The sequence below is a fragment of the Dasypus novemcinctus genome, chromosome 3 (genome assembly GCF_030445035.2).
Source record: "Dasypus novemcinctus isolate mDasNov1 chromosome 3, mDasNov1.1.hap2, whole genome shotgun sequence".
Classification (NCBI taxonomy): domain Eukaryota; kingdom Metazoa; phylum Chordata; class Mammalia; order Cingulata; family Dasypodidae; genus Dasypus; species Dasypus novemcinctus.
In genome coordinates, this window is record NC_080675.1 from 140,752,232 (window position 1) to 140,779,326 (window position 27,095).

Sequence of the window (27,095 nt, forward strand, 5' to 3'; positions counted from 1 at the left end):
TTCGTGTCATTCACACAGGCCTGGAGTCTGTCCTCTTTCAGAGACTCCACGAGCCACGGCAGAGGATCCATCACATCACGGAGTCTCAGGTGGCCGTGTCCTGGAAAGAGCATCTTGTCCCTCCAGCTGCCTCCAGGCCCAGCCACGCTGCCAAACTAGCAGGCAGAGGAGACGCTCCGCAATGAGGGAAAGCCTCCAGGTAGAGACATCCCCAGCTCCCCGCTTCTTTCCTTGCCTGGATTGCTCTGCAATGTCATCTGTTCCCTCTTCTGGCACTGCCCCTACTCCAGGTCTTACCGGGCTGATTTCGGAGCTCCTGTCTTACCTCTCCATAGGACTGTAAGCCCCGTGGCCTCAGGGCTGGGCGATACGCCTCACGTCCCCTCAGTGCTCTTACAAATGGAGGTCCAGAAAAACCCACATTCTTGGGCATTTGGGGTTACTTGACTGGATAGCAGTATGAAAGTATATGCATCATAACAATGACAAATGCCTTATGTTTGTGCAGCACTTTAGGAATAAGAAATAATAAACCTAATAAGAGTAAGTAATGATAGATCTCTTACATTTGCATAGCACTTTGAAGTTTACAAGGCACTTTCACAGACTTAATTGTATATCATCTTCAAAACCATCCTTACAAAAAGTGGGAGGTATAGATGAAACCAAGATGAGCAAAATGGAGATAACTGCTGAAGCAGGGTGATCTAGACATGGAGATTCGCTATACTGTCCTCTACTCTGGGGTCTATTTGAAATGTTCCAATGAAAAGAGAAGGAAGGAAGGAACACTCTAGTATGTAAGTGAACTAAAAGGAATTATCATCACGGGGCGGGGGGAAGGGACTTACCGAAGGAACTCAGTTTATAGAACCCAGACTAGAGAAACAGTGTTTTTCTACACTGCTATTGCCCAAAGTGGGTCCCACAGACAGCCTTTCCTTGGGATGGTTAAAGCAGTCTACAGAAAATTGGATCCTAAGGTCAAATAAGAAAGCATGGGGTTAAACAAAGCAGTCAACTCCATGTCCTGCAGGACTTCTCAGAGCCTTTACCAGAATGCAGATCCCTCTGTCTCTCCAGTTCCTGTCTCATCTGAGAACAGGACCCTTTTATTATAATCTACAGAACGAGTGTTCCCCAGAACACAAGTTGGGAAACCCCAAGCTACATCATGCGCAGAGGTACGGACAAGCCCTATTATACTCGCCCTTGGCCTTAGTCTCCAGGGCGGGGCCACGCAGGGATCAGAACTCCCGCCAAGTGACAATCCTGTAAAAGTGTGCCTGCGGCAGACCGGCCCTGCTGGGGGCGTGACGGTCTGGGTGGCAGAACCCAGCCAGCATCATCTGGGAAGGTGATGCTTCCAACAACTGCACAGCTCCCGGAGGTTGTGATGAGGCCGCGAGACGACGGCTGGGCAGAGGGGCCGTCAGCAGGGCCTACAGGGCACCCGGAGCCTGAGCCGGCCGGCCCTCCGGGCTCCCCCACCGCTTCAGGGCCCCACAAAGCTCCCCTGGCAGCGCGGAGGGGCAGGAGAGGGGCTGTGTTTCCTGCCCAGACGGCCCCCAAGCACTCGACAGGAACAGATGCTTCAACCCTCTCCTGAACCATGACGGAGCTGCTGAGTCAACTCCCCCTCCCCTCCCCTCGCTAATCCTGCCCCCCTGGACCCCTTGGCGCTCACGCCAGCTTCTCCCGCAGTTTCATGAGCCCTTCGGGCAGCTATGCTGACGCTTAAGTGCTAATGAAGCACAGATTTCCCACCTTTCTCTCCACCCTCCTCCCCCTCCATAAGGAGGCCTCGGCCGTAGAAAAGCAACTCAAAAAATAAATAAGTAAGTAAGATTGGCTCTGTGAAAGCTGGGGATGCATCTGTTTACAACCCTCAAACAATAACTAATCCCAGTTAAGTCCGTAGGGTGTGCCCGGCCCCAGGCAGGGTGTTTATCTACAACTCCCTCAACAACCCTAGGACATTTTACAGATGGGCAAACTGAGGCACACAGAGGCTAAGGGATTTGCCCTGCACCACCCAGATGGTTAGTGGCAGAGCTGAGCTTTGGACCCAGGCAGGGGAAGCCCAGAGGCGCTGCTCAGAACCCCTCCCCTCAGCTGCCCCCAGCAGCAGGCCTGCTCAGGAGCCTGCAGAGCTGAACGTGCCCCAGTGGCAGGTCTTCCGTGTGGAGGATGGCCCAGGGGCAGCCGGCCTGGACACGACAAGACCCCAGCCTGTAAAGACCATTTCTGGCAACCCCAGCAATTTCCCAGGCCCATGGGCTTCTCCGTTTGCCTTTGTCCCCCAGCCCAGCCCCACCTCTACCCTCTCCCCAGCTCTGGTCCCCTGCCTTTGGGAAGCCTCTACCTGCAGCTGGACCAGCCAGGGCCAGCCAGGGAGAAGGTGCCAGAATTAGCTGCGCTGCCAGACACTCAGCATCCAAAGTCCCCGGAGAGCGCGGGCAGCTTCGGGCCGTCTGGGCTGGGACCTCCCCTTTGTCCCTGGCCTGTCAGCCCTCGTTCCTTGCTGGCACTCCAGTCCCTTGGGGACCTGAACCCTGCCCTTCTGTGCCCACTACCCTTTATCACCAAGGGAATGGACCCTGTTCCTTGTACCTGTCTCTGGTTAGGGTCCTTCTCTAAATGAAATGAGCACCCAGGAAGGGAAAGGAAGGGCAGGGGGCTTTGGCAGGCCTGCTCTGTGCCAGGCCTGTGCCAGCTAGGTGCCTTACTTACCTGCCTTATTCAACCCACCAACTACATTAAGAGGTGGTTGGTATTATCACCATTTTACAGATGAGGAGCCTGAGGCTCCAAGAGGTTCACGGACTCCACCGGCTTCACACTGAGGCTGAGTGGAGGAGTGGACTCCAAGGCCCACGCCGCCACGAAGGGTGCCGCAGGGTCACGGCACCGCAGCCTCTCGTGCTCCCCAGTGCTGGCCCCGGTAGGCGTCACCCTGGAAGAGGCATCGCCCTCCCGTCTCACACAGCCCTGGCACCAAGCAGCTGAGCAGTGTGCTCAGGATGCCCCAGCTGATAAATGGCATAACACCGAACCTAGCTCAGACTATGGACCAGACACCCTGCAGTACCTCATTTAATTCTCACAACAACAATAAAGTACTATTACGTCTATTCCCGCTTTACAGATGGGAAAATGAAGGCTTAGCGAGCTAAAACAAACTATCCAAAGTCACTGCCATGTCTGCCCAGCAGCCATGCCCCTGCCTCGTTCCCAGAGTGCCCCACTCTTGTCCAGTTGCCCACTCTTCTCCAAAATGACTCGGGGAGGCATAACCCAAGAAGTGACTCTTCATTAGTCTGAGCCATTCTTGGTCATCTCTCTTGCCACGCCAAAGATCAGTTTTAAAAGGAGCCTGTGGCCCAGTTCTGGCCAATAAGATATGAGGAGATATAAGATAGAAGGCTTCTGGAGAAATTCTCCTTACTCTTAGAAGGAGGTGACCAGCAAGAGATGGGCACTCCCTTCTCCCACTGGACATTGGCACTTCCGAAGGCGATGACTGGAACCACAGCAGTCATCCTGCCAGCACAAGAAGCCAGCACATGGCTGAGCCAGCTGAGCAGAGCCGCCAGCGACAAGGAAGGGGCCTGGGTTCTCACTGCTTACGCCACGATGTCATGCTTCTCTGTTACCTGCAGCCTAACAGATACAGCCCCAAGGAACTGGAACCTCGGTCTCTCTGGCTGTAGACCCAGCGCGGTGGTGTGAGTCCAAGCCCACAGCCCGTATCACACGCTCCTCTAAAGACGCATGTCGGGCTGGCAGATGGGTGGTTCTGCCCCTTCCGCTTGGGCCTGCCTGGTTCACGCCAAGGTAGAAAGCACAGGCCAGAGGCCAGGGCCCAGGCCCAGCCTGGCCACCCAATCCTGACTCTGAGCCACGGAAGACAAGGTTCCCAGCAGGGGCGGTGGGCAGATGCCCTACCCCAGAGGGAAGATCCTGGAGCCGGCCCTGCCCGCGGGGACCAAGCCTCCATCTCCATCGCCTTCCTCGGCCACAGCCCCGTAAATCTCCAGTTTATTAAGCCCTTACATGAAGCAGCTGGTGCGGGATTCTGATTTACTCCCTCTTCATAAAACGCTGAGAAATTAAAGATGGAAATTACCCACAAGGACACCGAGCCCCCTTGGGGAGCCCCCGAGCAATTCCTGGCCCCGACCCAGGTCCTCTCCGGAGCCGGATGCAGTGACATCATTTCACGGCCCTCCGCCCCACAACCAAGAAGCCCGGGCACCTCCCGTCCTCACGTCCCTCTTGACCGCCTACACCGCGCAAAGAAGGACAGGGACACTGCTGCCCCCCTAAAAACCCAGTTCAGAGTCTCCTACTTTTTGAAGATCAAGCTGGGGACAAAAGGTAGGCAGCTGATTGAAGTGATTCAAATACCAAAAGCAAGTAACTGATTCAGAAGTATGACGGGCAAGGAACATGAAACGGTGCTTCGGTGACTTTATCCACCTAGTGTCTCCACTGTCCGGCACCGACACCACTTCACCCCAACAACCTTCGGCACCCTCCGGTCTCTAAAATCCAGCACACCCCGGAACCTCCTAATAGAATCCTCGGGGGACTCAAGGCTGCCAAGGCTCCCACATTTCACCACCCACCCCCAAACTGATGGCCAAACCCCTCTCTTTTCCTCAGGTCAGGGAGAGACGCAGGCAGGGTCCAGCTCAGTTGGACAGCATGGCTTCAGCCCTACTATGCCAGGGCAGCTCAGGTGCTGGGGTGTGGAGAAACATCTGACCAGGCCCTACTCTGAGGTTCCTCGCTGTGGTTTTGAAGCCATGAGACCCTACTAAGCGCAGAATACCACGGAATAGAAACAGGCACTTAGCCCATTGAGGGGAGGAGAGTTCTGAGAAGGCTTCCTGGAGGAGGCAGTGTCTGGGCTGAATTGCGAAGACTGAGAAAAATTCGGCCAAAGAAAGGTAGGAAGAGCATTTCAGGCAGAAAATGAGGCAAAGAGGTGTGACCCCACCCCATGTACTCTGGGAGGGGGGCCTGGAAGCTGATTGGGTCACCAAAGTGTAAAGCACAAGGCCGGGCATGGAGAGAGGAAGGGAAGCCAGGCTCGACTGCTGCGCTGATGACTTTTTTTTTAAATATATATTTTTTTAATATGGGGTTAGGTTTTTTTCTTTTTGTTTTTTATTTATTTCTCTCCCCTTCCCTGCTCTGCCCTCCCCTCCCTCCTTTCCTGCCCCCAGTTGTCTGTTCTCAGTATCCATTCACTGCGTGTTCTTCTGTGAGCAAAGTCTAGTTTCTTTTTGTTGGGTCATCTTGCTGTGTCAGCTCTCCGTGTGTGTGGTGCCATTCCTGGGCAGGCTGCACTTTCTCTCACGCTGGGCGGCTCTCCTTATGGGGCACACTCCTTGCGCGTGGGGCTCCCCTACGCGGGGGACACCCCTGCGTGGCAGGGCACTCCTTGTGTGCATCAGCACTGCACATGGGCCAGCTGCACACGGGTCAAGGAGGCCCGGGGTTTGAACCGTGGACCTCCCATGTGGTAGACGGACGCCCTAACCACTGGGCCAAGTCCGCTTCCCTGCGCTAATGACTTCTGACTTGACCCGAGGGCAACAGGGAACCATTCAAGGGTTTCCAACAGGGCCCAGTTTGCACTTTAGAAAGATCCCTGTGACTGCCACAGAGAGCGCTGCCTGGGGAGGGATAAGATGGGGCAGGGGAAACTGCCACAGACAAACGGTGGAGAAGCCAGGGTGGGGGGGCCTGTGCCCGCAGCCGCTCTTCAGTCTGAGGGCACGGCCAGCTCAGGGCCCGAGGGGCTGTCAGAGTTAAGCCCCCGGTCCCCCGAGGCGCACCCGGCCACGGGCCTCAGGTAGGCTGGGCCGGGCGGAAGAGGCCGGGGATGGGCTCCCGATGCACAGGGAAAACGAGGGGCAGCCTCTGGGCTCCGCAGGGGAGCTGGGAGGGAAAGCAGCTCGAGCCCGGTCCTGCGGCCACCGTGGCTGAAGTCGGGGCCTCCTCCCCCTCATCCGGGCCCCTCCGGCCTCTGCTGAGCTTCCAGCTCCTGTTCCTGCCCCGGGTCGGGGGGCAGGCCCAGGCCACAGTCCATTCCGTCCACAGGAGAACAGACGGGCAGAGGGGCCAAGACGGGCAGCCCACCTGACACCGCTGCCCCAGCCTCGCCTTCTCATACCCAAAGGCCGGCCCATGAGGAGGCTCCGGGCCCTGGCGCGCTGGCACAGGCCACCCCCTCCCCACAGCACGCAGCCCCTTCCTCTCTCCATGGGGTCCACATGCCTCGGGGTCCTGGGGGCTGACCAGTGTTAGGTCTCGCCACATCGGTTATTGCGTCTGTCCTTCTCCACCGGACGTGGTGCCTTCATCCCAAAAACTGGCTCAGCTCATGATTCGTCTTGGGAGGACTCAGGAGAGCCCCGCGACAGGACCCAGCGTGGACCCGCTGTGGGGTTTTCGTAGAGCACCCAGGCTGCCTGACGACAACGGGTCCAACATCTTGTCTCCGTCCAAGTCCCTCCCCCTGACAGAAAGAAAGCCCACCTAGCTGTCCAAAGAATATCCTCCGAAGTGATGTCCTCAACATTTCACCTCCAAAAAATGAAACTAAATTAGCAAGCCTGATTTCAGCGCCTAACACGTCCACTCCATTACGTCTCCTTCTCAAGTCATCCCGCACGGCAGCGGTTGTTTCACAGGCTTAGAAACTGAGACTCAGAGAAGCTAAGCCACTTGCCCCAGCCACCCAGCTCTCAGTCAAAGCGAGGACCCCTGAGGCCTCCCGGAGGGACCGCCAGCTGGGAAGAGCTGGATGACGGGCTTCACCCTTCTGGCCTCTGCGTTCTCACTGTAGAGCGGGGCACCAAGACGCCGTCCCTCACAGGATGGCTTGAAAGAACCCAACGAGACAACCCGTGACGAGCCCGGCTCGTGGACCTTCCCCTGGGCTCAGTGTGCGGAGGGCAGGCTGCCCGCCCAGCGCTTCCCCCTCCACTGACTCCACCACCCCTCCTCAGGGTGGGCAAGAGAGCCGCGTTCCTGGATGATCGTCTTTTCATCTAGGTGGGTATAAATTATAGCAGGAAGCTTTGAGGGTTGGTGTCTTCTGTGGCATTACAAGTATCATTAATTATGTATTAAGTATTTGAAAGGGAAAGACCCTGTAGCCTATAGAATGTATTTGCATAGTAATAGAGGATTGATTAGATGCAATATCTATGCTGAGGGCTACTGGGATTCAGTCCGGGGCTTACCAGTGGTGGTAAACTACAGCCACAGAACAACTCTCTGATAGTAAATAATGGCATCCAAATTGCTGAAGGGGGTCTCGGCGCCTGCTGATGAGAGCTGGGCAGCCGGGCCAGCAAAGGGGGAGCAGGGCAAGGCCATGCGTCCTTGGCCGTTGGGGGCCTGGTTTCCCCTCCCCTAAGCCCAGCCCTGAGCTGGGCCACCTCAGTCTGCGGATGCTCCATTGAAAGGCTCAAAGCGGCTTCCTAAACCTGGATTTTGCTAAAGGCTCTTCTGCAATTCCCTCTGAGAGTTAGATGCATGAGCAAAAAGAAAATGCATGTATTGCCTCTCAAACTGCAGGCTGTGTGTCCCCTTTTAATGAGGAGACAGGGAGGGGTGGAGGAGGGCTGCTTTCACTCCTCGGGAGATGAAGGCCACAGAAGCCCGTGTAGTCTGGAGCCTGGGTACACTGCCAGGAGGCTGTGTGCTACCCACCCCCCCCACCGCCTGGCAGCAGTGACAATAATAACAGGCAAAGTAGTGAGCACTGAACTGCGGGCCAGGCGGATCTAACTGCCATGCAGTAGGCACTGTCACAATGCCCATTGTACAGGTGTGGAAACTGAGGCACAGAGAGCTTGCCCCTAGACATCAGCATTGCTGACTCACTGGCCTCCTTCAGGTCATTACTTAAATGTCATCTGATTATCCAGACCTTCCCTACCTACCCTATTTAAAACTGCAGACTCACCCTCTCCCCATCACTCCCTCTTCACTTGCCCTGCTTTTGTTTCCCCTGTCTCTGGCCACCATCAGATATACTACATCATCTACTAATTTACTTTGTTTACATTCTGGTTCCTTCCACCAGAATGCAAGCTCCACAAGGGCAGAGATTTTTGTCTGTTTATCTCATATTGTTTACTGCTGTATCCCCAACAGTTAGAACAGGGTCTGGCACAGAGTAAGTGCTCAAGAAATTTTTGTTTAACTTTTGCATCTCAAAGGACTTTATCAAAAGGGTGAAAAGGCAGCTGACTCAATGGGAGAAAATATTTGGAAATCATATATCCGACAAGGGGTTAATATCCATGATAAATAGGGAATGCTACAACTCAACTATAAAAAGACAAACAACTCAAATAAAAAATGGGCAAAAGACTTGAATAGACATTTTTCCAAAGAAATACAAATAGCAAAAATAAAAGTATGAAAAAATGTTGAACATCACTAGCGATTAGGGAAATGCAAATCAAAGCTACAGTGAAGGAAGCGGATGTGGCTCAAGTGAAAAGGCCTCTGTCTACCATATGGGAGGACCCAAGTTGGATCCCTGGGACCTCCTGGTGAAAAGGAAGAAGAGAAAGCATGTCTGTACAGTGAGCCAGTGCCTATGCAGGAAGCTGAGTGCCCGCGTGACGGCCCGCATGGTGAGCCAGTGCCCACGCAAATGAGTCACACAGCAAGATGATGACGCAACAAAAGAGAGACAAAGGAAAGAGTCAAAACGGAGCACAGCAGAGACCAGAAACTGAGGTGACGCAATTGACAAGGAACCTCTCTCCACATCAGAGGTCCCAGGATCTAATCCCTCTGAATCCTAGAGGAGAAAGATGAGAAAACTAAAAAGAGAAATAGATACAGAAGATCACACAGCAAATGGAAACAGACAGCAAAACTGCAGGGTAGGGGCGGGGAAAAATAAATAAATCTTTCAAAATTATGTTTTTTAAAAAAACTACAATGAGGGAGCAGATGTGGCTTAAGTGGTTGCGTGCCTGCCTCCCGCATGGGACGTTCCAGGTTCAGTTCCCTGTGCCTCTTGAAAAGACAAACAACAAGCAAAACAATCAAAAAAACCAACTCAGGGAAGCCAATGTGGCTCAATGGTTGAGCACCAGCTTTCCACACACAAGGCCCAGGGTTCAATCCCCGGCCCCCTCAATCCCCAGTACCTCAAAAAGAAGAAAAAAAAACTACAATGAGATATCATTTCACACCTATTAGAACGGCCACTATTAAAAAGACAGAGAACTACAAGTGTTGGAGAGGATGTGGAGAGATAGGAACACTTATTCACTGTTGGTGGGGACATAGAATGGCACAGCCACTGGGGAGGACTGTTTGGCAGTTTCTAAAGAAGTTGACTATAGAGTTGCCATGTGACCTTGCAATACCACTGCTAGGTATATAGCCAGAAGAACTGAGGGCAGAGACACGAATAAACACCTGCACACCGATGTTCATAGCGACGTTATTCACGATTGCCCAAAGATGGAAACAACCTAGGTGTCTATCAACAGATGAATAGATAAACTAATTGTGGTATATATACACAATGGAATATTATGCAGCTATAAGAAGAAATGAAGTCATAAAGCATATGACAACATGGACGAACCTGGAGGACATTATGTTGATTAAAGCAAGCCAGACCCAAAAGGACAAATACTGTATGAATGACTGCAATAAACTAAATATATTATGTAATCTCATGGAGTTAATAACTTGAATATGGGTCACTAGAAAATAGAATGAGGTTAGAGAATGGAAAGCTGAGGGTTAAGTTGTGCAGAAGTGATGAAAAGGATGTGTGTTAATCTATGGAAATGACAAAAAAGGTGAAAGCCCAACATAATGTCTGTAACTAGCAGTGCTAGTATGTGGGTATGAAAGGGGTTTGGGGAGGGCGGAGAGCAGGGTATATGGGAACCTCTTATGTTTTTTAATGTAACATTTTGTGTGATCTCTTCATCTTTTTTCTAAAAGACAATAATAAAAAAATAAAAAATTTCTCAGAAAATAAAAGGGGAGGTTTAAAGGGAAAGACTAAGTTCATATACGTTATTAAAAGGAAAAATTTTAAAAATGTAACATGGGACTGCACAGCATAGTAAAACTACAGGTGAAATATGAATATGGGTAAAATTGCATATATGACTGTTTTTCTTTGAAATTGCATATATGACTGTTTTTCTTTGAAATTGAACAAATGTATGTTAACAATACAAGTTGTTAATATCAGACAAAAAAGAATATTATGCTAGTGAAAGAAATCAGACACAAATACTACATATTGTATGATTCCATTTATATAAAATATAAATATAAATCAATTTATAAAGATGAAGTTAGATTAGTGGTTATGTAGGGCTAGGGAAGGACTGCTAAGGGGTGTGGAGTTTTCTTTTTGGAGTAATGAAATTGTTCTAAAATTTTTTGTGGTGATGAACGCACAACATTGTGATTATACTAAAAGCCATGATTGTACACTTTGGATAAATTGTATGGTATATGAATATATCTCAATAAAATTGCTTAATAACTGTGCAAGAATAGCCAGAAATGGCAGCTATGTACAGCAGGGGAAGCATACAGAGATCAAGAGGTGAAGAATTCTCTAGTTAGTTTATTTGGGTTTCTTTTTATTATTATTATTGAAGTAGTGAAAATTCTCTAATAATGATTGAAGCGATGAATGTACAACTACGTGATTATATCAAATACCATGGAACGTACACTTTGGATGAACTGTGTGCTTTTTTTAAAGATTTATTTTTTTATTTCTCTCCCCTTTCCTGCACCACCACCCCCCACCTGTCTGCTCTCTGTGTCCATTTGCTGTGTATTCTTCTGTGTCCACTTGTATCCTTGTCAGCAGCACCTGGAATCTGTGTCGCATTTTTTGTTGTTGTTGCATCATCTTGCTGTGTCAGCTCTGTGTGTGTGCAGTGCCACTCCTGGGCAGGCTGCACTTTTTTCGCACAGGGCAGATCTCCTTATGGGGCGCATACCTTGCATGTGGGGCTCCCCTACACAGGGGACACCCCTGCGTGGCAGGGCACTCCTTGCACTCATCAGCACTGCGCATGGGCCAGCTCATCATGCGGGTCAGGAGGCCCTGGGTTTGAACCCTGGACCTCCCATGTGGTAGGCAGATGTCTTATCCATTGGGCCAAATCTGCTTCCCTACTGTGTGCTTTATTACTATGAATTAGTAAAATTGATTTGCTAAAAAAAAAAAAAGGCACTTAGTACAATGCCTGCCCTATTGAAAAAAAAAAAGGAAAGAAATATTTGTTGAGTGAGTAGATGTCAAGTCACTTGCCCAAGGTCCCCCAGCTTCTAAACGGCAGAGCTGGGGTCAGATCCAAGCACTCTGGCCCCCGGCCCAGGGCCCTGAACCACCACATCCCAGCCAGGAAGGCCATTCTCCTCTGTGTTCAGACATGTACGGAGAGTCATGAGGGGGCCCAGCCTCACCGCTGCTCACAGTGAGCTCTGTGCCTTTTCTGTGCCCAGCTGAACTGAGGCAGGAATGCCAAGTCTCCCGGGATCCGTTCCCATCTGACTCTTCATGGGCGATGGCATGTAGACCTAAAAAGTACACTGTCCAAATAATCCCTGCCATTGCTGAGCACGGAGTGGGTCTCTCATCTGCTCAAGAACCGCTGATGGCTCCCCTCTGCTCCAGACTCCAGAACGTGGTCCCAATAGTGGATTAATTAATGGAGTAACGGTGGCTGAGTCAGACCCTATTTTTGTAATGTCCCAGATTGGGACCCCTCTGCCCACCAGGCCATCAGCTGCTTTCTCGATGGAGAGACAGGCCTCCGCCGCCACTGTGTCTCATCTAGCACCACGCTGGGTCTCCCTGGCATTCTGGGCTCTGGCACAGCCTCCACTGCGCCCACCACAGGAGCCACAGCTGCTCCTGGTGCCCAGGTCACCACGTCTGGACTCAGAGGAGGTACTTTTTCAGTTTCCCAGCTGCCAAAATAAATACCGCACAATGGGCTGGTTTAACAACAGGACTTTACTGGCTCATGGTGTCAGAGACGAGAAGGCTTGCTTCCTCCCAGGGTCAGTCTCTCCTGGCTGGCTGCTGATCTCTGGGGGTCCTTGGCTTTCCATTACATGGCAACGCGCACGGCAGCATCTTTTCCTTTCTCTTCCGGGCCCCATTGACTTCTTTCTGGCTTCTCCTGTGGCTTCCTCTTTCTGTGTGCAATTTCCTTTGCTTATGAGGACTTCAGCCATATTGGGCTAAGGTCCACTCTCATTCATTTTGGCACACCCCAGCTAATACCACCTTCACAGGCCCTGTTCATAAATGGGTTAACTCCCACAGGGCCAGGACTTGGGACCGTAACATGTTTTGTGGGGAGCCTGTCTCAGTCCCCAGCAGGCGCCATGCCACAGGGTATGGGATTCGGCTTCTCCAGCAGCTGCCCAGACGAGCCAGGTGATAAGAGCCAGAGTGCAAGGGAATCCATGCCTCACAGGGAAAACCCGAACCAATGCGAGATAGAGGAGCTGGAAGAAAAACGCCCTCCCTCCTTCCTCAACAAACTGTTCTGAGTCACAGCAGTTCCATTTGGCCCAACAGAGATATTCTCATTACTAAGCAACCGGCTTTCTTTTCTCATGAAGCTGTGGCTGGCTTGCATTTGCTTTTCCTCCTTCCTCACCTCGCCTCCCTTTTCCTCTCACTCTGGTTGCCCCGAGACTGCACCCCACCCAACTCCCCAGTAAAGCACCAGCACAAAGCTTTGCTCAAGCTGTTTTCTAGAAAGCTGGAGATCTGCCCACAGCCATGAATGGCCCTTGGTCCCTGGCAGGGCTTTGCTCAAAGAAAAGACACACGAGAGGATAACGTACTTGTCATCTGCTGACCCTTTGACCAGGGGAGAGTGGGGAACCTGAAGTCTTAGAAAGATTCTCCTGCTTCAGATACTGCCTCTTCCAATCCTTCCCTCCATGAGAAGGAGGAAGTGGCTCAAGTTCCCTTAGGATCTGGCTTCCTGAAAGGCAGTTGAAGGGGATCCCGCCCAGACCTGTTGCTAGGCTGAGTAGTTTCTGATAAACAATTTATACTAGAGTGTAAAAGACTTGCTGTGGAACCCCTCTCAGGAAACTGTTTTCTAAAGGAGCCCTACACACCAGCTGGTAACGCTAACATTTATTGAATCTTTACTGTGTGCCAGGCACTAAGCTAAGCTCTTTACTTGACTTGCATTGTTCCTTGAATCTTTGCAACAACCCTATGTACTATTATTAGTATTAAATACTACTATTATTCCCCTTTTAGAGATGAGAAAATGGGTGCTCAGACAGGTTAAGTAACTTGCTGAAAATCAGGCAGCTAGTAAGTGGCCAAGGCAGGACTTGATTTACTGTCTCCTGTGGCACTGAAAGTCTCGTTAACAATATATTAGAAGAGCCAGCCTTTGTCTCCTTTGTCTTCCATAAGGCCAGCCCTGGTCTCATGTCGCCTCCCTAGCCAGGGGGAGCCAAGAGGTGCCGAAACACCCAGTATGGCTCTTTCTTTTTGCCCCTACAGAGTTATGTCAGCAGGAGCTTGAGAAGCAAACAGGGCTCAAGGTGGGCTGTTTGGCCCTGGCCATGACCTTGGGCTCTGGTCAGAACCAACAACCCATGGAATGAGAAACTCTTCCCCCCAACTGGTACTCCCAGGGTCCAAGGGCCCCTACCCACTGCCCAGGCCCTCTGCTTCGTGGGCTCTCACATCTTCTTCCGCCCTGGAGGCCAAGGAAAGGGAAGAGAACTGGGAAGAGGAGCTGAGGGAAAAGCAGAGGTTTTTGGAGCTTCCCTTCTCTCCCAATCCTCCAATTATAGGACAGGGCCTGGACCAGAAAGAATAAAAGAAAAAGCAGAAAAATTCTTAATACAATGACCTTCCAGAGGAGCAACTACATTTTACCTTGAAAACTGCAGAAACGAAGGCAGAGTCTGTGTAGACAATGCAAATGATATGCATGTGATATGCAAACACGAATGCAAATAGACCCGGGCCCGCCACAGCTGAAGCTGTGCCTCTAGAGCAGGGCTTCTTAACCTTTTTTGTTCCACCAACCCCTTTGCCAGTCAGGTGAAAACCACGGATCCCTATTATTTAACAAATATGTCACACCTGCACCAACACGTCCCCGCAAGAATAATGTTTTTTTGATTTTTGGATTCAAGCTCACGGATCCTCTGAAATCTTTCCATGGACCCCCAAGGGGTCTGTGGACTCCTGGTTAAGAACCCCTGCTCTAAAGGGAGGTAGAAGAAAATGAGCAGAGGACAATTAGGAAGGGCTCCTGGGACCTGGGGTCCGGGACTGAGAAAGTTATAGAGGTCGGGGCCCCTTTGAGAGGAGCCCTGGCCTGACCAGCGATGTTTGTGTGCTGTGACGCTTCCCCAACCACACTGAGCATTTCTGGTCATACCAACCTGCAGCACACACACAGTCACCATGCAGACACACAAACACACACATACTCACAGAAACACACGCAGGTTTCAGTCATGCAAACACCAACACAGCCACTCACAGACACAAAGCCACCCATTCCAACACAGACTCACAAAGTCGCACACATTCACTCACGTATCTACCCATACCACTTCACTCTCAGAAACGAACACGAGGACCAAAGTAGACACAGACAAACACACACAGAAACACACCACCACAGACACAAACAGAGCCCCAGGTGGAAACACAAGCACAGACACACCATCACACTGACCCAGTGCAGCCAGACAAATTAATCTACTTGGGAAAGAAAGAATCTAGAAGTATTGAAAGCCAACTTTGTGCCAGACATGGGGCAGGCACTTGAAATCCTCATTTAATCTTCACAAAGCAATGTTAATAAGTGGCAGTGATTATCGCAATATTCACTGACAAGGAAAAGGAGGCCCAAATGCCATTGACCTTAGAGATGCCCTTCTCTAGCCTGCCCTATCCTCACTTCCGCTGGGGTGTGCTCTCACATTCATTTTATTTATTTTTTTTTTTCTCACATTCATTTTAGCCTAGGCACAACCTTATTTGAAATCTCCCGGGGGAGGGAGGAAATCACTTATTTCAACCCGAATGGGATGCGAGGCTGGATTTCCAGTTACTGCCCTGTCTCTCAGTGAACATTCATAATAAAAGAATGACTCTTTCCCTTAAAGTATATAAACTTTAAATGCCACCCTTCCATTTCCCTCCCACACACACACTCTCTCAAAAAGAAATGTGCTTTTCAGAGCAAAGAATGAATGAGCTTTCTCACTTCCTGCCATTAACTCATCATGTCACCTAAGGTCTCTCAGGATCTCAGTTTCTTCCATGAGAAGTAGGACCGGCTGCTTCCCAAGACCCCTTCCCACTCCACTTCCTATGCTCCCTGATGGCACGGGAGCCCGAGGCTGACAGTCAGCTCAGGGCATTCCCCAAAACAGGCCCCTGGCCTTGGGGACTCACTGCTAATGCTGGGATCAGAGAGGAGCGAAGGCCTGGACCCAGGGGAGGGAGGCCGGGCATGGTCAGATCCACCCTAGAGCAAGGATTTACTTCTCCAGCCACCAGGGAGCTCAGAGAGCTTTGGAAGGGAGGCCAGCCAGGAGCTGGGAGGAACCCCAAGCTATAATAAGGCCATGATTATGGAAGAGGTACAAAATGCCAAACTGCTGGGTTTGGGTATATTTTAGGGCCTCAGATTCCCTCTCCAAATTAATATTCATGGGGACTGGCATACCATTATTTGCATATGTAGATTGTTGCTCATCCTCTGCAGGATGAAAGAGTTTTGGGGTGTTTTTATTTATTGTATTTATTTTAAGCTTGGATTATAAACCACGCAGGTCACGCAGGGGAAGGACAGGTTCCAAGGGCAGGAACGGGTTTAAAATCAGTTTTGTTCTGAGGAAAGGCAGTCTAGACGCACTGGGGTAAGTCACCCCTGCCCTGACATGCACGGACAACCCCAGAACAGGCCCCTCGAGGTCACGCCCCGGCCCCCCACCTCGGGAAGGCCTGCGCTTCCACGCGAGCCTCTGGGAAACCAGGCCTGCCACCGTCCCTTAAGGTCGCCTGCCGGGAGGCAGGTGCCCGCTTTGGTGAGTGACTTTGGGCAAGTCACTCGAACCCTCTGAGCCCATTTCTCAGTATAACAACCTACTTTGCAAGGTTGCTATAAAACACAACTAGAAAATAAATGCACCCAAAAAGTATATCGTAAAAAGTATATCGTAAATTGTGAAGCCCTAACAAGGGCTGTCATTGTTACCAGCCGTTTACCAGATAAACGGCATCCGCTCTTCCCTGTACCCTCAGAGAAGACCCCACCCCCTGCCCAGTGTCAACTAAAACCTTCGGAGACCCTAAGGACCTTTGTAGGTTCACCCCTCTTCTCTGAACCAAATAACACATCCTAAGGGTCCCACAAGGAAGCTCTGAGTCCACTGCGAGAATCCAGGGGTTCCTGAGTTACTCCAAAGTCCTGAAGTCCAGTAACACAAAGCACCCTGAAGTTTGAGGAGACAGAGAAGCCTCAAAAGAAGCTCCTGGGCTCTGGAGTCAGACAGACCCGAGCGGAATCTAGATACTAACAATGATCAATAGACCTTGACCCATCAATCTCTCTGGGCGTTAATCTTCTCATCTGTATGATGGGAATAATAATATTCTACCTACCTCTTTAGATATTGGCACTTAACAGGGTTCAAATAGTTTCTATTTTTATGATTCCAGAACTATTATCAGCAGTTCTAACCGCAACATTAACTCTTTCAGACTTTTCCAGGGCTCTGAACAGTCTTTCTCAAGCAGGGGTTCCTTAGGCACACTCTAAAAATTAGCACTGTGTTTTCATTTCGTTTTCGTTTCACTGGCCAAGCACTGGCGTTCAATCTCAACGCCTTAGCTCTGCGTTGGGGTCCACTGTTGCAATTGATTTAAATAGAGCTCCTTTAATTGTAGTAAGCTAATGAGAAAAAAGCATCAGCCTAACGCAGAAATGATGCTCTCGTGCCAAGCGCCAACCAAAAGACCTCTCGGCAGGCTGTAGGAACGAAGGTTTCACAGTCATTCCAATTGAGAAAAGCGGTGGGAGAGTTGAGTCACCACATGGCACGAGGCGGCAGAAGCAGCCAAAATGCGCCACACGGCCAATCCCATGTTCCCATTGCAAGCGGCGATTTAGTCTCAGCAGAATGACAGCATCCATCACGTTAAATGAATATTCTTAATCTGAATGTTATTGGCTTTGTAGTTTGCATTTATTGAGAAAACTCATTGGGGGTTTAGGTTTGTGTAAGAGTTGTAAGCATAAGGTGTTTATGCCTAGCTTTGTGTGTATATATATATATAAATAACATTATTATAATAATGATTTAAGACAATGTTGGGAAGCTCTTTCCCCCTTTAAAATGAAACCAGCTGTACGTTTCTCGAATGTGAAAACCATTGGCCTAAAAGTGGATGCAGAGATCTAAATGCCAGGTTTATTGTTTCATTTTCATCTACAGTGGATGGAGGGGGTGGGGAACAGTGACAGCCAAGAAGAGAAGAAGAAACAGCCTTTGGAGAAGGTTAAGTAACTTGTCCACAGCCACTCCCAGGTCTGCCTCCACCCCAGGCGTCCTCCCTTGGAGGGCAGGGAGGTTTCCAGGATCTTGGATAAATCCCTTCCTCCTTTGCTCCTGAAACATCTCATTCCTCAGCAACTGGGCGGGAAAGCCACATAAAAAGGGGGCTTCCTCCTCATCCCACACCTTGTCCCCCTCCTCAGAGCCGAAGTTGCACTGGGGCCTGGGGAAAGGTGAACTCTCACTCCCGTTCCCAACAGCACCAGAAGCAACCAGCTCAGTGCTCCAGGAACGGCAGCACAGCAGAGCCCGCCTCTTTCCCGCTCTGACGCCAGCAGTACCGGCGGGTAGACGCTGAGGCTGGTGCTGGCCAGGGCCCCGGGGGCGGGCGGTAAGCCAGTTCTGAGGTGCTCCTTCCAGAGGTGACAGCTACACAGGCAGAGCCCAGGGAAGGGCAATCAGCCAGCGTGTAATCAGGGGCTATGCTGTGGGGTGCAGAGGACAGGGCTGGAAGAACTCACAGGAGAGTACATCAGTGAGAGGCGCCACAGACGGAAGCCCTCTAGAAGGTAAGGGCCGAGCCGAGCTGTGAAGGGTGAGAGGAAGTGGCCATTCCAGCCAGTGGGGACAGAGGCAACCGTGCCTCTGAGACAGTGATGAGGCTGAAGAGGAGGAGCCCTCACCTCCCCAAAATAGTGCCTGGCCTGGAGCAGACATTCATTAATGGTAGTCCCTTCCCCCACTGGAGGAAAAGGGTAAGAAGGATGACCATTAATTGACTTTTCAGGTAAATAATCCTCTTTACCCTATTCCTGGGAAGATTCAGTAGCTACTCACTGAGGTGTTATGTGCTTGCTGACCACAGTGCTGGATAGAAAGAAGAGCCCACCCCACCCCATCGCAGACCTCAATGGTCTTACATCCAACTGGGGAGAGGAGGAACAGACAAACAAAATGCTCAACAAAATCAGCAGCAGCCTACTCTTAACTACCAAATTTGTGGTATAGACAATAATTGCTACAGAAATTCAAGGGAGGGAAGATCAATGCTTTGGGAGCACCATGGGCTCCAGGGGTCAGGGAAGGTCTAATGAGGCCGCAGCTCTAAACTGGCCTCGAAGGAAAGCGTGGTTTGGGTGAAACATAAAAAAAGGCGGAAATTGAATCAGCCATCTATGGTGGTGAGTTGTATCGGGTAAGGATGAGGAGACTGGACTGGGTAGATTGTGGAGTCTATTTGAGAAGTTTGGGCTTTATCCAGAAAGCAATGTGAAAAAATGCAAGGTAACCAGTTGATAAAATCGGTGATTTAGGATGACTTGAAGGTGCATGATGGGAGGCTGGGAAATGGCAGCCAGAGCAATGGAATGTGTGTGCAGCCCAGATTCCTGACCCATTGCCACCTCTGTGCTAGAACTCACAAAGACTGTCCTATTTGCAGAACCCCAGAGACTGCTCATGGACGTGTGTCTCCATAAACTCCCACGCTGTGCCCCAAGGTTGGAAGACCAGAGAAGGAGATTAGTGTCATCAACCAGCAAGAGGCCAAGAGAACCTAAGCAAAATGGTTTTCTTGGGTCAGAAAGGAAGACTTATACGCAAGAATCAAAATGACAAAGAAACAAAAGGCAAGTTAGTGGGGAAGCAGATATGGCTCAAGCAATTGGGTACCCACCTCCCACATGGGAGGTCCCAGGTTCAGTTCCTGGTGATTCCAAAAGAAGAAAAGCAAACACCTCAAAGAACAGATGCTGTAACCAGCAAGACACCACAGCAAACAGACGCCGCAACCAGCAGACAACACAACCAGCAGGGAGCTGATGTGGCTCAAGGGGTTGGGCACTCACCTCCCACATGGGAGGTCCCGGGTTCAGTTCCCGGTGCCTCCTAAAGAAGATGAGCAGACAGACAAGGGAGCCATCTTGGGGCTGGAAGGGGGGGGCCGGCAAGGAGAAGGAATAAATAAAAATAATGCTTTAAAGTCAGAAAATTCTAAGTGTTGGAGAGGCAGTGGAAAGACAAGTTAGTGCTTGGATCCTAGAAGTAAAGGAAGATGTAGGAGCATCAAGGGATGTTGCCAAGGTTTAGAGCCCAAGCATCTGGAAAGATGGTGCTGGCAAAAACAAAAATGAAGAATCTAGGAGGGGAAGATGGCTCAAGAGATGGGAAGACTTAGACTTCATTTTAGATGTACAGATTTTGCTATGGCAGTAGGGCTTCTAAATAATAATAATGATGTCTAACCAGCAACTTTAACGTGGTCTGAGAGGCAGAGAGTGAGGGATCATCCAAGCGTGGAAACCAGGAGTCCAGGACTGGCGAGGGAACCCCGGTGGCCTACCTCCCAGAACCACAGCTGGTCATAACTGACCCTATTTGGACTGTCAAAGCAGCTGTGATTGTAGGGAAGCGATCCTGAGTCAGCCTACTTGTCCCATTTCACTGCTGAGAAAAGAAAAGTGAGAGGAAGCCAATTGGGCAGAACAAGTTCATAACCCATCCATACCTGAATGCTGGAGCTCTAGCAGGCACCAGGAACCACCTTCCTCCAGAAGCCTCCCTAACTGATGTCACACTCCTCCCACGATGGTTGGTCTGCACATCACATTTACTCTCCAGCTCTGTTCTCTGACTTTGTAATACTCTTCAATGTCAGAGATCGAATCTTCAAATAAACTTCTACTTCTCTTGTACCAATCAAGTATAATTACTGAGCTTAGATTTATCTTCACAAAAAATCCCATTGTACAGATGAGGAAACTGAAGCACAAGGCCGTGAAATACTTTGCCCAGGGTCAGAGGGTTAAAAGAGTGGAGAGAAATTTCAATCCCAAATCTTAAACTCTGCAGCAGGCCCTGTTGGTTGCTTCTTTCTCCTTTATAAAAGACCCTAACTCTGTTCCTCTCTGAAGCCCAACACACAGCTAACAAAGAGGTGAGAATGGTCAACCACCACACCAGGGAACCGAGAGTCTGCAACAGCAAGCAGGAGAATCACATCCATCAGCCATGTGGGATCTAAACCCCCTCTCAATTTAGAGGTGGACTGGACATCACCATCCCAGGGTTCACAGGATGGAGAAATAAAGCATGGATTAGAGTGGACTTACTGGTATTCTACTATAGAACTATTGTGACTCTAGCAATAAAAGAAATTGTATCCTTGATGTGGAGACAGTGGCCATGGGCGTTGCTGAGGGCAGGGAGAGAGAAGAAGAGGTGTGATACCACAGCATTTTCAGGACTTCGAGTTGTCCTTAATGACATTGCAGGGACAAATGCAGGACATTATATAATCTGCCATAACCTGCTGAATGGACTAGGAGAGTGTAAACTACAATGTAAACTATAATCCATGCGGTGTAGTAGTGCTCCAAAACATATTCACTAAATGTAAGGAATGTGCCACAATGATGAAAGAGGTTGTTGATATGGGAGGAGTAGAGGTGGGGGTAGAGTATGGGGTATATGGGAACCTCTTATATTTTTTAATGTAACATTTTTTGTGATCTATGTATTTTTTTAAAAAAGACAATTATAATTTTTAAAAAAATATTCTTCTAGGCCAATTATGATATTCCCATTCCGTTGGCAGTGATTGGTTTAGGCACAGACATATGATTCACAATTCCAACCAATAAGATACATGGAAAAGTCTGCTGAGGGGCTTCTGGAAAAGTCTGCCCTCATGCCTTTTCATGGCTAGACATTACTGTAACTATGTAACACCTGGAGCTGTTGCAGCCATTTCATGACTCTGAGAACAAGGAAAGAAGAACCTGCATCTTTGATGATTCTCTTGAGCCACTGAGAGCCACCTTGGGGCAGATTGAGCCCAGACCTCTTGCTGTGGAAGATACTATATTTCTTATGTTGCAACGAGTTGAATTAAGGTTTTTGGTTATTTGCAGCCCTGACTGATACCTACTTCAATCAAGGGCTCTTGTCATGTTAGAGACCTAAGCTAAGCATTACTGGAGAGATCTTAATAAGTCAAAGTCCTGGTCCTACCCTCACTGCGCCTGTCTCAAGGTTGGGCAGTCAATAAGTGTTCAATCAATATTTGATTGATTCTCCCCTGGCTCACCTGTTTCGGGGCAGACAGTCCCTGAAGGCATCTTTTCTTCCCACCACCAGGCCTCGCTGGTTGCCCCTAACATTTCAGCTTCATGGTTTGACCATGGTCTCCACACTACTGGCCAGGATCTTCCCCATCTCCTCCTCCCACCTCTGAGAATCAAGCTAAAAGCAAAGGTACTGCACTGGGTCCAGAGAGACATCAGCGAAACTCCACATTCCTAAATATTTGTTCTTTGAAATGCCTTTCTCAATTAGATCTCACCCACATGTTTGAGAGTCAGGCAGAATTCCAACTTCCTGCTCTGGAACAGACATGTTGAGCCTGCATAATTACTGCAGCCAGCTTTATTTGCTATAAAAACATGGATTTTTGCTCCTTCTCGACTGTAAAATAATCGATAAATAGAATCCAGATGAAAAATGCCAGCATTTAGCAGAACAACTCTTTTATGGTTCTTTCCTTTTGGGTCTAATTAACACATTGGGGATAAAGTGTACTGTTATGTTTACCTGACTAGCTAAGTTGAAACACAGACCCTCCTTTCCTCCTCCCGCTGAGACATAACCTTACATCAGAAACAACTATGAGACAGACAGACAGAGTTTCAAAACATTTTGAAGTGCCCAACAACCAGATCTGAAAACTGTATGTGGACTTCCACCAACCCCTCTCTGTTCATGCTGGCTGTTTTTTTTCTCTCTCCCCTAAGAACACATTGCATCATTATCGTCAAATGAAACACAGATAATCCCATTAGCAGAAGAAACAATGTCTCTCTCTCTTTTTTCTGTCTCTTCCATTCTTTCTTTTAAATGCAGAAGATATGCCTTTTTGGACAATGACCACCCAGGCCATGAAAGTTTCATGAAGGTCCCTCTGAGGGGATGATACCTTTTCAATTATAACACTGCTATAATAAACCCCCACAGAGCCACAGGGCATGGAGCCTACATCTAACACAGGACACCTATTTATTCCCTAATTATACTGCAATATATTCTCTCTCTCTGTGTACTGATGAAGATAAAATATTCTTTTAATTCCATGGCCTCCGGGAGTGTGGGGGAAAGGGAGGGTGGGGAATGCAGATAGACAAATGCCTGGGAGTTCCTAGGGCTAAATCATAGCCTTTGTTCCAGGTTCCCCCATTTCAGAGTCTCAAGAAAATCATTCTCTTTCCCATAGTCTATCACAGTGGTTCTCAAAGTGTGATCCCTGGCCCAGGAGCATCAGCATCACCTGGGGGGTTGTTACAAATGCAAATTATTGGGTCTACTCCAGACCCACCAAGTCAGAAACTTGGGGGTTGAGGCCCAGCAATCTGTGTTTTAACAAACCCTCCTCACTTAAGTCTGAGGATTACTGGTCGACACAACAGAAAAAAAAGGGACCCATTTGAAATTGAATCAAAGATTAGAGGCACCTGGATTCTTTAGGGGCTGGGCCCCTCTTTCCGCATAACTGCCCCAATCTGCAGATTCAGGATTCCATTTACCATCTGTCCAGAGCTCACCAAGCAGCTGTGGATGCTGGAATTTAAGAGGCACTTGGTTACCTGGCACCAGTCTCTATGGACACCTAGCATTTGCCAACATTCACCAGCTCCTTCCCGCCACACCCTGCCTGGGAGGAGCTCTGCAGAGCAATTCCTTTGCCATATCTAAGGTCATCAATGCAGCTGCCTCTGGGTTACCCCTGGCAACCAGGATCTGGGGTCATGGAAACCCACAGACTCTCCAAATCTCATCTTAGTCAACAACTTCAAGCCTTTTCACCTGGAAGCCTTGAATCACTTGGGGGGAAGGCTTGGGATTACATGCATACATATTCCCATGGAGCACTTCTAGGCTTCCACTCTAGAACTAGACTTCAAGCCTGTGGAAGACAGAGCCTAGCACGGTAGCCTCAGCAGGTATGCGGCGCTGCCTGTCTGGGTCACTGAGGTATCTCCTGGGACTAGACCATGGCCTGGCACAAAACAGGTGCTCACGAACTATCTGTTGACTGATTATACCTAGCAGAGTAAATGCCCAGCCCAAAGTAGGTAAAAAACACTTAAGTACCTACATTCTAAAGCAGGGCTTCTTAACCTTTTTTGTTTTATGACCCCTTTGCCAGTCAGGTGAAAACCACGGAACCCTTACTAAGTCCACACTGTACTGTGTATTGTTTAATAAATATATCACACCCACACCAACACGTCCCCACAAGAATAGCAGTTTTTTTTTTTCATTTCAATTCAAGCTCATGGACCCTTTGTTAAGAACCACTGTTCTAAAGCTTACAGTTGGAAAGGGGCAAAGAATCTACTGACACAATGAGGAAGGGGGAAAGGGGAAGCAAAACCCTGAATGTTTTTCAGCTGGAGCCACAACCCTTAGCTCAGCCGGTGCTGACTTCCCAGTCAATTGCTCACTTTAGATCTAGTACTGAAAGAACTATGGGGAAAGAATTCTGAGCTTGAATTCTGGACAGCTGGTTCTTATAGCTGCACTACCCAAGGGCAATTCTCATTGACCCTGGCTCTGCTGTCCTTTAACCAACCACTTAACAAGTCTTGGGCTTTCAAGGCCTGTGCACCTCCAACCCTTCCCCTCCCTCCACCACCGTTATCACCCACGAGAAGTCTACCCAAGACTCAGTTCAAATCCTACCTTCTCAGTGGACTCTGCCTAATCGTGGCCTGCTGCAGAAGAGATTTCACCCGTAAACACCTATGATCGCTTCCTTGGCTACAACACAATGGCTTCTCTTTCCGTGGGTTGCACATCACCCGGTAGGGCTGGGAGTAAGGGGTCTAGCTACTCCCAGCCCCCACTGCCGGCACAGGATAGGTATGCCACAAACTAATGTGAGGGAATTGAACTCGGACATGCGCACCGCACTGCACCTAACCAGGGAACCCAGGGACCCGTTCTCCCCTCCAACCTCACACACCAGTCCTGACGAGGGGGCACCGTGGCCTGACAGTACTTGCCTTGCGCTAAGAAAGTGGTAAAGTCGGTGTAGAGTACTAGAAAAAGCCCTTAACTGGGAGTCAGGAGACTTGGTTTACATTCCCTTCCATCCTTCACCAGCTCTAAACGAGCCGATTCGCTTCTCTGAGCCTCAGTTTGCTGGTCTGTGGGATGGGAAAGAGAAGAAAGGGGTGGGGACTGCGGTAGCGCAACTCCAGTTTCTAGAGGCTTAAACGATCCGTGAAACAACGGAGAGAGGTGCTGCCTGGCGAGCACCAGGGCACACCCGCCGGAGGAGCTGCGTGTGGAGTGCGCGCGCTCGGTTCTACGCCCACCGGAGAACCCTCCTGCAGGGGACAGCGGCCGGCCGACTCCGCAAAGCCCCCAGCTTTCGGTCCCACTAAACCCGCGCTAAATCTCTCAAGACAGCCTCCCCAGCGGCAGTCCAACAAAGGAGGCTGCGAGGCCAGGGCTCCTCTCGCTCCTAGGAAGCCGCCCCGGCGAGCGAATCTGGCCTCCCTACTCGCGGAGCCGGCAGAGCGGCGCCCCCCGCAGGAACCGACTGCGGGACCGGCCGCCGCGCGCCGCCACCTGGCCCGGCTTTAACCCCTGCTTCCCCCGCAGGGCGCGGGAGCGGCGCCGGTGCCCCCGCGCGAGGACGCTGGCCCGAGCGCGCGGAGATGGCCGGGAGCCCAAGTCATCCCAAGGGCCTCCAACCCACCGCCGGCGTCCCTGCTCTAACCGCTCCCGGGGGACTGGGAGGGGGCGATCCTGAAACGGATCCACTTGGCAATATTGTTGCCGAGAGCACGACCACGCCGGAGCGAGTCAGCCCTGCCTCACTGCGCGGTTTAGCGGGGGCGGATCCCGAGACGCCGCCACCGCGGGATGGAGCCTCGGAGTCCAGGTCCGGAGGAAAGCAGCCGCCGCTCAGGGCCCTGCAATCCCGGGTTGCTGGCCCGTGATGACTCGGTCCCCTCCTGGACCTCGGTGCCCACGAGGAACGGCTTTGCATATCTTTTAAGTCTTCTTCCCCCGACCCCTTACAAATTAGGAAAATAAACCCAGTCCCGGGGAAAGGCGGCTGCTCTCGGCGGCTCTAAGTGGCCACAAAGACCACCCACCTCCAACACTATCGCCCACTGCCGTGCCAGAAGTTGGGAACTTCGGGACCGCGCTCCGGGCGCACGTGGGGAGTGACTTGCTTCTTTTTTAACTTCGGCAGCGGGGGTGGCCGCCGGGGGCAGGAGGCACATCGGGGCAGAGAACCCGCAGGACTCTCGCGGGTCTCGGACTTCTCCGAAGAGTCGAGTCGGCGGGAGAGGAAAGAAATGAAGGGAGTGCACGTTCCGTTCCACGCCTCCAAAAAGCAGAAGCGCGCGTGGCACGGCTGGAGCTCCGCGGCAGCGAGGCGCCCCACCGGCCCCGGGCGGGGACCTGCCCGCGCGCTCTCAGGCTCTGCGTCCAGACCCCGGCCGGGAGGGGGCCGGTGCGGTTGCGGGTGGCTGGCGCGCCCGAATGGGTCCGGGGACAGGTGTCCCCAGACTTCCAAGGGCTCCCTCCCCGGGACAGCCGCGCGGTGCCGCTGAGCTCGGGCCTTCCCCCGCACGTGGAGGGGCCGCGGGCTCTGCGTCCAGATAGCTGCGGGAGCCCCACGTCCTGCCCCGACCCTCTGGTAATACCCCGAGTTTTGGCATTCCCCCCGCCCCCCTTGCCAAACTCGCTTCCGCAGCTGGGACCCGCACAGGGCAGCCGAGGGTCCACGGAGCCGGTGGAAAGTTAGTGGCGAGGCTCCGCCGCCCCCTCTCCAGGGTCGGAATCCCCACTCTCCGTCCCCTGCGTCCTAGGTGCTCCAGAGCTCTGCGCCCTCACGGTTCTCGCCTAGCCACCTACCTGCCTCCGCGGCCGGCCCCGGGCTCGGCCGGCGGGTCGCGCGGTCCTGTCCTCCCGAGCCGCTCCGGAGCGCCGCGCCGGGAGCGGGAGCAGCGAGCAGCCCACGGCCGGGCGGCGGGGCACGACGAGGCGGCGAGCGAGCGAGCAGGCGGGCGGCTGGAGCCGCGGCTGCTGCTGCTGCCGCGCCAGCCCCCACCCCCTTCGTCCCTCGTCCCTCCCTCTCTCCTTCCATTGCAGCCTCCCTCCTCCCGCTCGCGGCTCCCTCCCTCCTCTCCCTCACACCCCCCTCTTTTTCCTCTCTCTCTTTCTCCCTCTTCAGTTCTTTCACACCCTGGTCTCGCTCTCGCTGGCTCGCTCCCTTTTTCCTATTTTCATTCTCTCTCTCCAGCTTTCCTTTGGGTTCCTTCTTCTCAGACTCAACCCTTTCCAGCATCTCTTCTCACCTTCCTGCTCCTCCTCTCTCTTCTCTCTTTTCCTTCTTTTGCTCGTTTCTCTCGGCTCCCTCTTTTCTCTCTGACCCCTAGCTCTTTCTTTTCTATTTTGTCTCCTTTAGGCCT

General features: G+C 51.0%; 1 protein-coding gene across 11 annotated transcripts in view; it reads right to left on the bottom strand.

Moving 5' to 3' along the window:
• Nucleotides 1–26,724, bottom strand: part of MEGF11 (multiple EGF like domains 11) — a 345,568-nt gene extending 318,844 nt beyond the window's left edge. For 10 of the 11 annotated variants that reach the window (XR_011648443.1, XR_011648442.1, XM_071214250.1 and 7 more), the window contains exon 1: nucleotides 26,539–26,696. The gene's annotated coding sequence lies outside the window, so the exon portion shown is untranslated. Of the gene's footprint in view, nucleotides 1–26,538 lie in introns of all 11 variants that reach the window. The other variant, XM_071214251.1, reaches the window with a different exon arrangement.
• Nucleotides 26,725–27,095: the final 371 nt, after the last annotated feature.